Genomic DNA, 14,347 nt, shown 5'->3' on the forward strand with positions numbered 1-14,347 from the left:
CAAGTGCTCACACCAATATTGGCTAATATGGGTCTTGCTAATCTAGAAATAATGCATAAATATGACAGTAGGTACATTTAATAATATTTCATGAAAGAATAATGATATTTTTAAACCATTACATAATGATTTCCAAATCAATAATGTTAAGTTTTATATGAGGCTGCCTTAGTAGATTCTGATGGAGAGAGCAGGTCTGGATTTCAGAAAGTTAAAGTAACAGAGGCTGGTGTCTGCAGACGTCCTCCAAGCACACTCATCTTCCTCAGCCCATGAGGTCTAGATACCGGGCTCCTGCATGTGCACTGCTCCTGTATCCTGCAAGGACAGGGAGCAGTGGGGATGGCGTCGCCGTTCATCCTGGTGGGCACTCACTTCTGAATTGAGATGATTTGGGGGTGCTGCATTTGCTGTGATGATGTTGGAGGCGTCTGCCTTGTAGGAAGTGACATTTATAAATCGTGTTGTACATAAAGAAAAATCAGTGTTGACGAGTTTCTTGCATTTATATTATGTGTGCATGTGTGTCCATGCATGTGGGCGTGTTCGTGTGTTAAGTATTGTAGACAGGAAAAGGTCACAAGCCACATGGCTCTCCTCAAACGTTTTCAATTACAGATCATTGTATTTGCTGTAAATAAAATCACAAGTCATAATTTGTATCAAAAGCTTAATTTATTTAAAACTATTACAAAATATCTGAATTAATGATCCTAGACTTTGACACAAAACAAACTAGCATTCTATTTTTCAACATTGATTTTTTAGGGTAGTTTAAAAACCTTTCTAGTTCCATGTGCATATTTCCAAATTATTCTGCTCTTTATTTGTTTGTCTTGGTAAATTCTTATTAGGGGAAATAGTAAAATTTGTCATGCTTCGTTTTGCAGGCTGCCTATGTATTTTGTAGGAAATTGTGCATTGTCTTATTTCGAACCGCTCTTGCTAAGCGCCCTGAGTACTTCCTTTCTGGCGAGGTGACACGCGCAGTGTGCGCATGGCCTGGTATCTTTTAGAGGGTTTAAGGTAGTGCTGATTGAACAGCACGGAGGCCCTCGGGGCCTTAATTTGCCTGACACACTTCACTGCTGCCCATTAACACTTCTCTGTTCCTGCCCAGGCTCAGTTTAATGAGCGGCTCTGAGCTTCGAGCTTTGTGCCAGAAACAATGGCTTCAACAACTGAGGCACCTCGTCCTCTCCACTTTCTATGTTCTAGTTCATCTCTTCTTTGTAAACAAAATAAATTCTGTCTGTGACAGCAGAGCTTGAAATAATCTGGGTATTTTCTTTTCCAATTAGAACAGTCAGTAGTTCCTAACACACAATATTACAGAAAATCTTGATGGAAAGTTAATAAATAAATTCTAAATTTATATTAATGGAGATAATGTCTTTTGTTGTTCTACTAAAACAAAATTGAGCTGACATTCAGAATCACCCTTGTCATCACCAGATTATATTTTGTTATGAATGAAATCACATTATTTCCAAGAAATAATTACACGTGTAAGATATTTCTCACTTATTAAATTGTTTCTTAACTGCATCACAGTGTTAAAGAAAGTAATCTTACGAATTGGCTGGTAATTGGTCCATCTGAATATTAAGTGCACTTAGTTTTTTTAGCTTCAAACCTAGATACTTAAAACTGCTAAATATCTTGAATTTCAGAGTAAATTAACTAAATGTTTAAAAGCGTTTTCTGCTTGTCCATTATGGCCTTTCCTGTCATCGTTTATACCTTTCTTAATGGCAGTTACCTGTCTTCAAACGTAACTCTTTGTCGTAAGTACAGTAGCACTAAGGAGAGAATTCTTGTCAGCCTCTCTTCAGTTAGGTGTTACATTGTTGTGTTGTCGTTCTGTCCTTTAGAAAATGAACCGGAAGGAGAACTGGTGACGTCATGTCCAGTGGGCGTCTCGGAACGCCGACGGACTGAGGGAGGGAGCCACGCCTGACACAGCCCGCCCTCCCGCCTGAGTTCAGGCACCTGGCCCTCAGCTGTCTAGGGAGCTGACGAGGGCTCTGCCCCTGCGCCCTGCCCGCTCGCTGCTCTGAGGCACTCCTCAGCTTCCTGCTACTTCCTGGCTTCTGGAAGGTACTTACAATTTCTACTGTGCATTGTCTTCAAACAGGCAGTTCATGCTAAAAAGAGCCATTTGCAGTTAAATTAGGTGATACATATATTGTTCCTGCTACTAAAGCTCCATGGGGCTGCCAAGGGGTGGGCATCCTTCTGGGCACCGAGGTTGTCCTGGGGTTGCCAGTGAGGAGATGATACTGGGTTCTCACATGGAAATATTTCATCTTGCATCACTGCGGACGAAATCCATGCTTGCTGCAGAAGTAACTGGTTAGTAAAGCCAGTAATTTTAGTCAAGTTTGCTAGTTATGTTTTGGAGGTTTGGGGTCAGTGTTGGCATGTACCAAATGATTGCTGCCTGGGCAGCACAATTTTGTAGGGATTCTCATAGGCTAGGGGTCAACACGATTGTAAAGTGACTAAAATCCCACCTCTGCAAAGTCTCAGTTTCTGAGTGTGTGCGTACAGATGGCCTCAGAAGCTCTGGTGTTAATGTCGCAATGCCCACATTCAGGAGTCCGTTTTACACATGAGACTTTGCTGGTGAAAGGGTATTTTCTTAGGATGCTCTATGAGGAAGCTCAGGCATGTCTTTTAAGGTTCACTGTGCGATAGTAATTTGTTTGTCTGCCTACTACCCCATTTGCCTGTCTGATAATAGAACTACTTGCTGCTCCATGGAAATTAGAGTCTGGGATTGTCTTCCATCTGCTGCAACCTTGTGGGAGCTGCAATCTTTAGGAGCTTTATGAACTGGTATAATAGGTCACAGTTGTTCTAATTATTTTCTCGACTATGCCCTATTCACTTTCTCTGAAGAAACCCACTGCCCTCATTGGTTCAGTTTGGGAAAGGCATTATGTTTAATTGTTGTTACCCTGGAATTAAAAAAAATAAAACCTATTCACACTGAGTATTAAACTTATACTTGAGTTTAAAGTCAGTTCCAGTTTCTGAATTGTAGGTGTTTCACGCATATAGGCTGTCTTGTTTTATCTAATCTCGTTTAGTTTTAGTCATAAGTTAAAGAATGTGTAATGGAATATTTTAAAAGAGCTTAATATTTAAATGTGGATTTGTTGAATTGGCATTTTTGGCATGGAGTTAAATGTTCATATTTAAATGATGATTATCAACATATTTTACTGTATAGCATTCAAATACAAATCTTACCATGCATTAAACCAAACCAAACAATAACCTGTTTTCAAAGAAAAATCCTTGTTTGTATTTGGCCTTGAATAGGCTTCTCAGTGAAGGCGTCATCACATTTGGTTTTCAAGGTGGACAGACAGATTGAACTTGTTCAGAGACGATAAAGAGATTCCAAGGTTCAGCTGCACTAATCTCTCGTTTCACACTCTTGACCACAAGCCTGTCCATACCTGACCACGGGTGTGGTCTGTCCCAAACAGCCCCTGGAGCTGGCAGACTCTTCTGGGTAAGAGATGAACTTGACAGCCTCCTGACAGCCCCCTCGGGCTTCAGTCAATCAGATAACTGTAATAGCAGCAATAGCACAACCATTACTTGTGTGTTCATTTGCCGAGTGTTGCACGTGTGTAAGTTCAGTCAGCCTTCACTGCCAGTCAGCCGTGTGTCACGTGCAGAGCTGTGCTGATGTCTCACGACGGACGTCAGCGGGACGGCCGCTCAGCGGTGCTTGTGCTCATGTTTGTGCTCCGTGCTTTCTGGGTACTTTTGATTCATTTGTTCTTTAATGTTAGGGCGTGGCCCTCGGGGAGAAGCAGTATGTGTTTGCTGTATGTCATAAATGCTTCAGCCCAAACGGGACTGAAACAGATTAGCATTCCAAAACGGGAATACTAATGTGATATGACAGTGGCTTCTGGGAGCAAAGTACGAATCTTCCCATGATCACCTACAGAATGAACGTGTGTAAATCATCACATTGCATTGACCAGGGTGGGCACACTTCTGTGAAGGGCCAGGTAGTACATACTCCAGGCTTCATGGGCATGTGGTCTCTGCATCAGCTGCTTGAGTCTGCCATTGTGTCAGGAGAACTGCCACAGGCAGTGTGTAAAAAATTGGGCAGCCCTCTGCCAGGGAACCTGCAGCTACAGGGTGCACCCTCAGCCAGGGGTTCGCCAGCCCTTGGTAAATATATAGATTAAGAGTTCCTTGGGCCAGCCGAGTGGCACAATGGTTAAGAACTGGCTTGGGACGCCAGAGGGCCCCAGTTCGGATCCCACATATGAGGGCCAGTGACACTGCCCTCTACAGCTAAGATGCTGAACAACAGCTCAACCTGGAGCTGGGCTGCCGTGAGTTGCCGGCGACGGCGTAGGCTGCAGCCCCTGTGGCAGTGGGTTGCAGAGGGTTGCCATGGGCTGCCGTGTGTAGCCAGCAGCCAGCGTGAGTGGCCCTCAAGCCGCCACGAATGGCCGTCCAGAAGCCGGCGACTGATCTGCCTCGCCCAGGAAGAGCGCAATGATGGTGCCAACTTGGGCCAGTGAAGCAACGTCCTCCACAACTAGACTGAAGAACAAAACAACAGCAACTTGCCTGTTCCCCTTCCCCCAATTCCCCAGCACTGTTCCCATCCCCCCAATACCCCAATAAAAATCTTTAAAAAAAAAAAGAGTTCCTCAATTACCCTCTCATTTTTTGAAAACAGAATCTAACTCTTACTGTTTTTTAAATTTCCTTACTTGCAAACTCACAGTAGCTTGTAAGGTCATTGTCCATAGGCTTGTTGCTCCACAGACAAGCACGTGGCTTGTGTGGGAGCTGAGTCATTAGGACTGAGCAGAGACACAGCTGTACAGAGCTTATAGGACAGCTCAGGAGAACAGGGCTGGTCTGTCGGTGGACATTGGAGCAGCACCCAGGAATCCCATCGTATTTAAAGAGGAGAAAACTTTCTAGTATTTTCATGTCCATACCAATCATTCTGCCAAGGAATATCCTGAAATCATCCTGAAAATTGTGTGTGATATAAAATCTAATTAATGCCAACATCCAGAGGTATTATCCACGTAGACACACAGGAATTATGTGTGTCAGACCCCAAACCAGAAGAGGACATGCCCTGGTCAGTGATGTCGATACACAGTGTAGGAACTGGGCTGTTCTGCTGGGCACCTCCACACAGCTTGGTAAGATGTCACCCATTCAGCTTCTCCCAATACTCTGTAAATCCCAAACAAAAATGCAGGGAATGTAGGGAATAAAACAGCAAATTGAAAAGAGAATTATTTCAAATTGCAATAGTTCATCTACCAGAAGCATGAAAAAGGGTTAGTTTTGCGAAAAGACTTTAATAATGCCATAGGTTATTTTTCTAAAAGCTATTTTATGACAGCCTCCAACTTTTTATCTTATTTTGGATGTGAATTAGCAGCATAAATCATTTAGTCAAAATCCAGAACATTAATTGACATTTCCACTGAAATGATTTGCTAGAATGCATGCATCTTTAAAGCAGATTTTGATGGTTAATAAATTATCTCACAATACATCAGAACAGGAGAAAATGAACAGAACAAAAATGGCAGAAGCACAATCTAAAGATGTGTGCACCTGCTTTGTGGCTCTAAGTAGTTAAGAAAAGAAAGTACTGCTAGTCCCACAAGTAGTTTAATGTCAAGCAGAAATTTGGGTAAAAAGTTGGAGGTGGTAGGACCAGGAAACAAATCCTGATGCTAGCACATTATTTGTGTAACTTTGGAGAAGTTATTTAACTCTTTGAATCTGAGCCTTGGTTTCCCCATCAGTTACATGGGCAAGATAATTTCTTCTTAACAGCACTGCTATAAGGATTAAATGAGATATAAAGTGTATAAAGAACTAATTTTAGTCCTTGAAAGAGAAGATAGTTTAGTACTGTCGAGCAGCTGTGCTGTTTTTGAAATGGGCAGTGGATTGTTTTTATATCAGACAGCACTGGCTTTGTGTGCCGAGCAGTGGGTGTCAACTCATAAATGAATGAATGAATGAATGAATGAATGTGCCTAGGGAAGGTTTGTATTAATAATGATATGTTTGTGATACATAAGGAGCTCATATGGAATTACCTTATCTGAAAGGTAGGATGCAGAACTTTCTGTGTTGTGTCCTGACATTTATGTAACGAAACCATTATATATATATATATACACACACACACACACACACACGCACACGAGTGCACATGAGTATATACATACACTATGTTTTGGGGTTGTTGTTGTTGTTTTTTTACCGGAGGGTGTCACAGGAGGTAGGAAATTTACTTTTCACTTTTTGCCGTGGTTTCCAATTTAATTTCCTTGTGAGTGCATGTGTTAATTACTCTTTTACATGAAATCCAGTGCATTCACTTATGGTTACCATCTTTGTCCTTTTCCATCAAACACCCCTCTTACCTGGAGCTTTCTTCAACGTCCATCTTTGCTTTCCACAAATGCCACAGTCATTTGATGTACACACTCTAAGCCCACTGAGTTGAGGTCACCTGTTTCGTTGAATGTTTCTGAGTCTGTGTTTATTACAGGTACAAGTGAAGGGAGGGTAGCTAACTTATACCTAAAGGAGATAAATGCCTAATTTTTCAATAACATATTGTTGAATAAGTTATTGCAAATGTCATCCATACACACAAATTTACAATTTTGTGCATTTATGTAAAATATTTTTGAATCAACTACTACATACCAGACATCATAGCTACAAATATGGAAACATAGAATTCTGCTACAAAACTGTTCACGTTTAACCATTTAATTTGGAGTGGGGTGAGAGGACACATATTCAACAACAACAAAAATAAATTACCACATATTGCGAAAAGAGCTATAAAGAGCCATAAATGTGGTATCTACAAAGTAATAAAGAAAAATGCAGCCCTCAAATTGGGAGAATCTCTGTGTTCCTGGGGAAGACACTTGGAGTCCTAGAGAATTAATGCTTGGGCTGTACTCTAAGGGTGCTTGTGTGTGCTCAGACAGGCGGTGTATCTCCAGCATTGCAGTAGCATCTGAAAGGACCCAGGCGTCTGAGAGGGTGAGGAGAGGATGTGGGGCCCTCTGAGGTCAGGTTAAGTTCTGTAGACCAGGAGGGACCATGGAAAATTTAAACAAGGAGAAGACATGAGCCGACCTTCCCTCGAGAAAGACAATGTGAAGGATAGATTGGACGGGCTGGGCAGGGGACTGTGGGACGAGTCCAGGCAGTCATTGAGGTGCTCAGCTAGGGCAGGGCTACGTGGGAAGTGGGGGCCATGAAGCATAGTGTGCAAATCAAGATGAGATGTGGACTTTGTAGCATAACCAACTGGGAGGAGTGATTGTAAAGCACTTAACAGCACAGCCAGGAAAGCAGGAAGAAGTTGCACACTCAGTCTCTTGGAGCCTCAGTTTTTCCATCTGTAAATTAGGAGCATCTTTTCTGCTTCTTAGCATCGATGAAGGCATAAAATAATATATATAACACATAGTGCCCAGTAGCTAGCACACAGCTCAAGCTCTTGAACTTACAGTTGTCATTATTCATAAAGAACTAAGACATAATAATTTTTCCATAAAAGATTAAGGCAGAAGTAATCTGATTTACATCTGTTACGCTTTCTGTTATTCAAATCAAAGTGCCTTCACTTACCATGCAGCTGTGTAAAAAAGGAAGAAGTGTTCTATGAACTGATATGGAAAGATTTGAAGAACCATTAAAGAAAAAAGCAAGATGCAGAAGAGCAGAAAAACAATCACATATATTTGCTTGTATTTGCATAAAATTTCTAGAAGGATAGACAAGAAGCTGATAGAAATGTTAATGTGTATAGTAACAATACAGAAACAGGCAGGATTAAGGAGAAGTTTCATTGTTTTTAAATCATTCATATATTAATTTTTCATTTACTTTTAAACCATGTGAATGTAAAGGAAGTAAGGAAGCAGGGAGAGAAGGAAGGAAGGATGGAAGGAAAAGATGAAGGAAGGAGGGGATGAGGGAGGAGACAGGGGATATCAAGAAGCTAAGGGAGGAAATGAATAAAAGAAGGGACAGAAGAGTTCTGCTCAAGGTGGCAGAGTAGATATACGCTGTGCTGGCTTCCTCCCAGACCACATCACAATTACAACTAAACTATAGAACAAACATCACTGAGAACTATCTGAAGACTAGCTAAACAGAAGTTCTACAACTAAGGACACACAGAAGAAGCCATGTTGAGACTGGTAGGAGGGACAGAGATGAAGAACGGGCCAGTCCCACACCCATGTGTAGCAGTTAAAAATTGGAAGGGATATCTCAGCTTCAGAGGTCCCTCTGAGGAGCGAGGGGTCCCAGCCCCACACCAGGCTCCCCAGCCCAGGTTCCATTGCCGGGAAGAGAAGCCCCCATAACTTCTGGCTGTGAAAACCAGTGGGGATGGTGGCTGAGTGAGACAGAGGGTGGCTGGAATCCTAGATGATCCTCTTAAAGGACCACACGTGGACTTATTCACTGACTCAGAGTGAATGAATTCCATCACTAGGGCAGCAGCTCAAAAGACACCAGGGACCCAGGGACATATATGGGGAGGGACTGAATAACCTGGCTTCAAGGTAAGGGTTGGAGAGGCATCTTTCTTCCAGACAGAGGTGCTGGCAGAAGCCATTGTTCCTTTTCTGATCCCTCACCTCACACAGCTGCACGTGCAGGTGGGTGTCATATCTGAGTCTCCACCAACCTGGCTAACAGCATTTGCCCCGCCCCGGTGATTCCCTGAGACCCCGTCCCACCCAACTTGTGAGCGCATCCAAGCTGCTTCCAGAGGCTTCTCCATACAAACAGCCTGTCTTGGCTCATGATGCAGACTTTCCTAAAATCTCTCAAAGGTTCACAAACCACAAACAAGTAGCATTTGGCCTCACTGTGCCCTGTACCTCTTGCTAAGCAGCCCCAAGCCCGGCATGAATGGCAGCCAACTTCAGTTTGCAGCTTAGCGTCTTCCAGGCACCTTCAAGCCCACCACAAGTGGCCACCATCTGCAGATCACTTTGGAGCTCATACCAAGTGGCAACGGGCAGGACAAAACCAGAGGCTGAACTTGGCCTCTACCAGAGCCCCTCCCAGAACCAACACACATGATGACCATCTTCAGACCACACCAGTGCACCACTCAACTACCTCCACAAATAACATACTGGGCAGGCACCAGAGCCCTGCTAAAGTGAATCCTGCTCCGTAGAGTCAGTCCCTGCACCACATCTCCTCCACTGCAGTCATGGCCAGTCCTCACAACCAATGAGCCTGAGGGTCGATCCCTCTCAGTGATGTGCGAACAGCAAAAAAAAAAAAAAAAAGAAAAGAAAGGCTAAACTACAACAGGAGAGCAAACACAACCCACACAAGGGACACACCTGGAGCACCCGGCTCTGGTTACCAGGGAGACTGTGCCACTGGGCCCCACAGGACACCTACTACATGAGGCCACTTTACTAAGACCAGAAAACATAGCAGCCCTGCCTAATACATAGAAACAAACACAGGGAGGCAGCCACAATGGGGAGACAAAGAAACATGTCCCAAATGAAAGAACAGAACAGAGCTCCAGAAAAATAGCTAAACAAAATGGAGACAAGCAGCCTACCGCATTCAGAGTTTAAAACACTGGTTATGAGGATGCTGAATCATTTCAGTGAGAATTTCAGTAAAGAGATAGGAAATATAAAAATGGAGGTAGAAAACATAAATAAGAACCAGTTGGAAATGAAGAATACAATAACTGAAATGAAGACTACATTAGAGGGAATCAACAGCAGACTAGATGAAGCCGAGGATTGAATCAGCAATTTAGAAGGTAAAATACCAGAAAACACCCAATCAGAACAGCAAAAAGAAAAAGTAATTTTTAAAAATGAAGATAGTTTAAGGGACCTCTGGGACAACATCAAGCATATCAACATTTGCATCATAGGGGTACCAGAAGAATAGAGAGGGCAAGGAATTGAAAACCTATTTGAAGAAATGATGACAGAAAACTTCCCTAACCTGGTGAAGGAAATGGACATACAATGCCAGGAAGCACAGAGAGTCCCAAACAACATGAATCCAGAGATATTATCATAATTAAAATGTGAAAGATTAAAGACAAAGAGAGAATCTATAAGCAGCAAGAGAAAAGCAGTTAGTTACTTACAAGGGAGCTCCCATAAGACTGTCAGCTGATTTCTCAACAGAAACTTTGCAGGCCAGAAGGGATTGGCAGGAAATATTCAAAGTGATGAAAAGCAGGGACCTACAAACAAGACTATTCTACCCAGCAAAGCTACCATTTAGAACTGAAGGACAAAGGGCTTCCCAGACAAGAATAAGCTGAAAGAGTCCATCACCACCAAACTAGTATTACCAGAAATATTAAAGGGACTTCTTTAAGAAGAAGGAAGAAAAAAGATGAAAAATATGAATAAAGTGGCAATAACTACATATGTATCAATAATTACTTTCAGTGTAAATAGATTAAATGCCCCAATCAAAAGACATAGGAGGGCTGAATGGATAAGAAAACAAAACCTTTACATAGGCTGCCTACAAGAGACTTACTTCAGATTGAAAGACACACACAGACTGAAAGTAAAGGAATGGAAAAAGTTATTTCATGAAAATGGAAACAAACAAAAAAGCTGGGGTAGCAATACTGATACCAGACAAAATAGATTTTAAAACAAAGGCTATAACAAGAGACAAAGGAAGACCCAGTAATTCCACTTCAGGGTATTTATCCAAAGAAATTATTAACCCCAAGTGCTACTTTGAGGGGACGTGTGCACCCATATGTTCGTTGCAGCATTGTTTACAATGGCCAAGATGAGGAGGCAGCCTGGGTGTCATTGAAGGAAGAATGGATAAAGAGGAGGTGGTGCGTATACACAGTGGAATACTGCTCGGCCAGGGAAGGGAATGGGTTCCTGCCATCTGCAGCCACATGGATGGACCTGGAGGGTATGGTGTTGAGATGAGATGAGTAAGTCAGACAGATATACTGTGATTTTGCTTATAACAAACAAAACAGAAAGAAACTCATAGATACAGAAACATTTTGATGGTTGCCAGATGGGAGTGGAGTTGGGAGGATGGGTGAAATGGGGAAGGGATTAAGAAGTACAGATTGGTCGTTTCAAAACAGTCATGGGGATGCAAAGTACAGCATGGGGAATATAGTCAGTAGTATTGTGATAACTATGTATGGTGCCAGGTGGATACCGGATTTATTGGGGGATTCACTTCATAAGTTATATCTGTCTAATCACTGTGTTGTGCCCCTGAAACTAATATAATATTGTATGTCAACTGTAATTGAAAAATAAAAAATATTTAAAAACAAAATAAGAAGGGACAGAAATTTTCCAGTCAGAGTCCCAAATCAATGTATGCATACTAAACACAATTACCTTTTAATAACGTTAGTTTTTCCCATAGCTCATAGTAGCTCACACATGCCCTTCTTTCTAAAATCCTCTAATTTAAAATTTGTTTTACAAAATGTAAAATAAACTATATGGTTGCTTATTCACTTATTCAATAATAAAGTTATCATTTAAAAGCCAATGAAAATTATTAAAAGAAAGTATTTTCTAAAATAACATTCAAGAAATAACTATGAGGTGAAAAAAAAACATGGAAAAAATAGCAGTGTCCATAAACACATTTTTTTAGAATAATAAAGGGAAAGTGATTTTATATCTTAGTTATATTTTATACAGCAAAAGAGCTACAAAGAATATATTATGGATAATTGACGAGATGTGGATATGGACTGTATATTTTATGATTGAAACAATTATTAACTTTATTTTTGTTAAAATTACACTTGGGTTATGTAGGAGAATGCTTTTCCCCCCGTTGGAGATAAATGTTGAAAGATTTAGGTGTGAGTAGCCATGATGTCCCCCACCCACTTGCAAAAATTTCAGAAAAACGTGTGTGTGTGAGATCATGTGTGAGGTGTGTGTATCTGTGTCATATGCATTTGTGTGTGTGAGAATGTGTGTATAGTGTGTGGGTGGGGTGGAGAGAATGTGTGTGTGTGCGAATGTGTACTTCTTGGGGGGGGTATGTGTACATATGTGTCTCATGTACCCCCTCCTCCCTTACTTGTCAGTGTGTATAATATGGCCTATGAAAGCACAAGGTAACCTTACTGTATCCATTTTTTTTTAAACATTTATTTCTTAACATTCATTTAATAATGTCACAGATAGAGGAGAGCTTACAAACTGCTTTACTATTCAAGTAAAGATAAACTGTTGGGCCGGCCGAGTGGCGCGATGCTTAAGAACTGGCTTGGGACGCCAGAGGACCCTGGTTCGGATCCCACATATGAGGGCCAGTGACACTGCCCTCCACAGCTAAGATGCTGAACAACAGCTCAACCTGGAGCTGGGCTGCCGTGAGTCGAGTTGCCGGTGACGGCGTAGGCTGCAGCCCCTGTGGCAGTGGGTTGCCATGGGCTACCGTGTGTAGCCAGCAGCCAGCGTGAGCGGCCAGCAGCCGCTGTGAGCGGCCGTCCAGAAGCCGGCGACTGATCTGCCTCGCCCGGGAAGAGCACAATGATGGTGCCAACTTGGACCAGTGAAGCAACGTCCTCCACAACTAGACTGAAGAACAGAACGACAGAAACTTGTCTGTTCCCCTTTCCCCAATTCCCCAGCACTGTTCCCATCCCCCCAATTCCCCAATAAAAATCTTAAAAAAAAAAAAAGAAGATAAACTGTCATCTGTTGGAATGTTCTGAGCCAGTTCCCTTGCGTCAGAGAGCCATCCTTGGCATCAAGTAACAAGCACTGAGCATCCCTTGTTTCCACAGGACACAAGGCAGCCCCTGCCCTGGGCAGCCTCCTCAGGGCAGAGCGTTTCCTCGAGACAGAGCTGGGCTGGACTCTGAGTACAAGGCCCCTTACACCTGTCACATTGCCTTGGTTCATTTGGTGCCTGGTTAATTAAAATAAGCTGGAGCAGGGTACTCAGCTTGGTGATTTGCACAAATGGAGACACGGCTGTGAAGTCCCCGATGCCATAATTCCCTCCTGAGAAAAGTGTGTTTGCTCTTCTGAAAATTTCACCTGTCAGCTGTCCATAGCTTATCTCTTTCTCCCACATGCTCTGAAATCACTAAGCAAAATGTCAAAACTTTATGAACACCGTATTTCTTTTAATTCATTCTCACATGGAAACCAAAGGGTTGTTCATCGGTCAACAGTTCTTGAGCAGCAGCTGACTGTGAGACATTCTGCTAGGTCTCTATTACAGGAAAGTAAACGGAGTTGAAAAGAGCCAATATTGACACCTGGGTTACGCAGACGTCAGGTGCCGAGGACCTTGGTGAGCTTGGACCCACACAGGCAAATGAGGTAGAGCCCATGGAGACTTTGTGAGGCTGCGTGCTTTGTTCCACAGTGGACAAGCCACCTGCACCCAGGCAGGTGCATGAGGGAGGCATTCGATTAGAAACAAAGTGGAGCACAGATAGTGCCGGCACTGAGAGCCTACCGAACACTTCATTGGGAAGACCTGAGAAAGCAAAACCGCAGGAAGAAGACCAATAAAAGGTAAAAATATGGACCTACTTCTATGAAGAAACAGAGACAAAACCTATTTACCTGCATGGCCTCAAACACTCATGCATCATCATTGCATCACTATAATAAAGTAAAACAATTACCACAATTAGCCAAATTCATCAAGGACTAAATCGTGCTCACTATTGTTTGTTCAGTATCGAGAAGAAAATTATTTATATAAATAAGGTGCATACGAGGCCTGACAATTCAGTTCATGAACTTGTTGCTAACTTTTTTTGATATCAGAGGGATTATTCCTTATGAATTTGTACCAGCTGGACAAACAATGAACCAAGTTTACTGTTTGGAAGTGCTGAAAAGGCTGCGTGAAAAAGTTAGACGACCTGAACTTTTCGCCAACAATTCATGGCTCTTGCATCACGACAATGCACCAGCTCACAGGACACTGTGAGGGAGTTTTTACCAGTAAACAAATAACTGTATTGGAACACCCTCCCTACTCACCTGATCTGGCCCCCAGTGACTTCTTTCTTTACCTGAAGATAAAGAAAATATTGAAAGGAAGACATTTTGATGACATTCAGGACATCAAGGGTAATACGACGACAGCCCTGATGGCCATTCCAGAAAGAGTTCCAAAATTGCTTTTAAGGGTGGACTAGGTGCTGGTGTCGGTGCATAACTTCCCAAGGGGAGGACTTTGAAGGTGGGTGACCGTAGTGATATTCAGCAGTGAGATATGAGCACTTTTTCTAGTA

The 14,347-nt window shown here is 42.4% G+C and overlaps 1 protein-coding gene across 19 annotated transcripts in view; it reads left to right on the forward strand.

Annotated features, from left to right (window-relative positions):
* The window catches only part of MYT1L (myelin transcription factor 1 like), a 738,481-nt gene that overhangs the window by 484,135 nt on the left and 239,999 nt on the right, over positions 1-14,347 (forward strand). For all 19 annotated transcript variants that reach the window (XM_019646295.1, XM_019646294.1, XM_019646293.1 and 16 more), the window contains one exon: positions 1,875-2,100. The gene's annotated coding sequence lies outside the window, so the exon portion shown is untranslated. The remainder of the gene's footprint in view (positions 1-1,874; positions 2,101-14,347) is intronic.

This window comes from Hipposideros armiger, unplaced genomic scaffold (assembly GCF_001890085.2).
Source record: "Hipposideros armiger isolate ML-2016 unplaced genomic scaffold, ASM189008v1 scaffold_100, whole genome shotgun sequence".
NCBI lineage: Eukaryota > Metazoa > Chordata > Mammalia > Chiroptera > Hipposideridae > Hipposideros > Hipposideros armiger.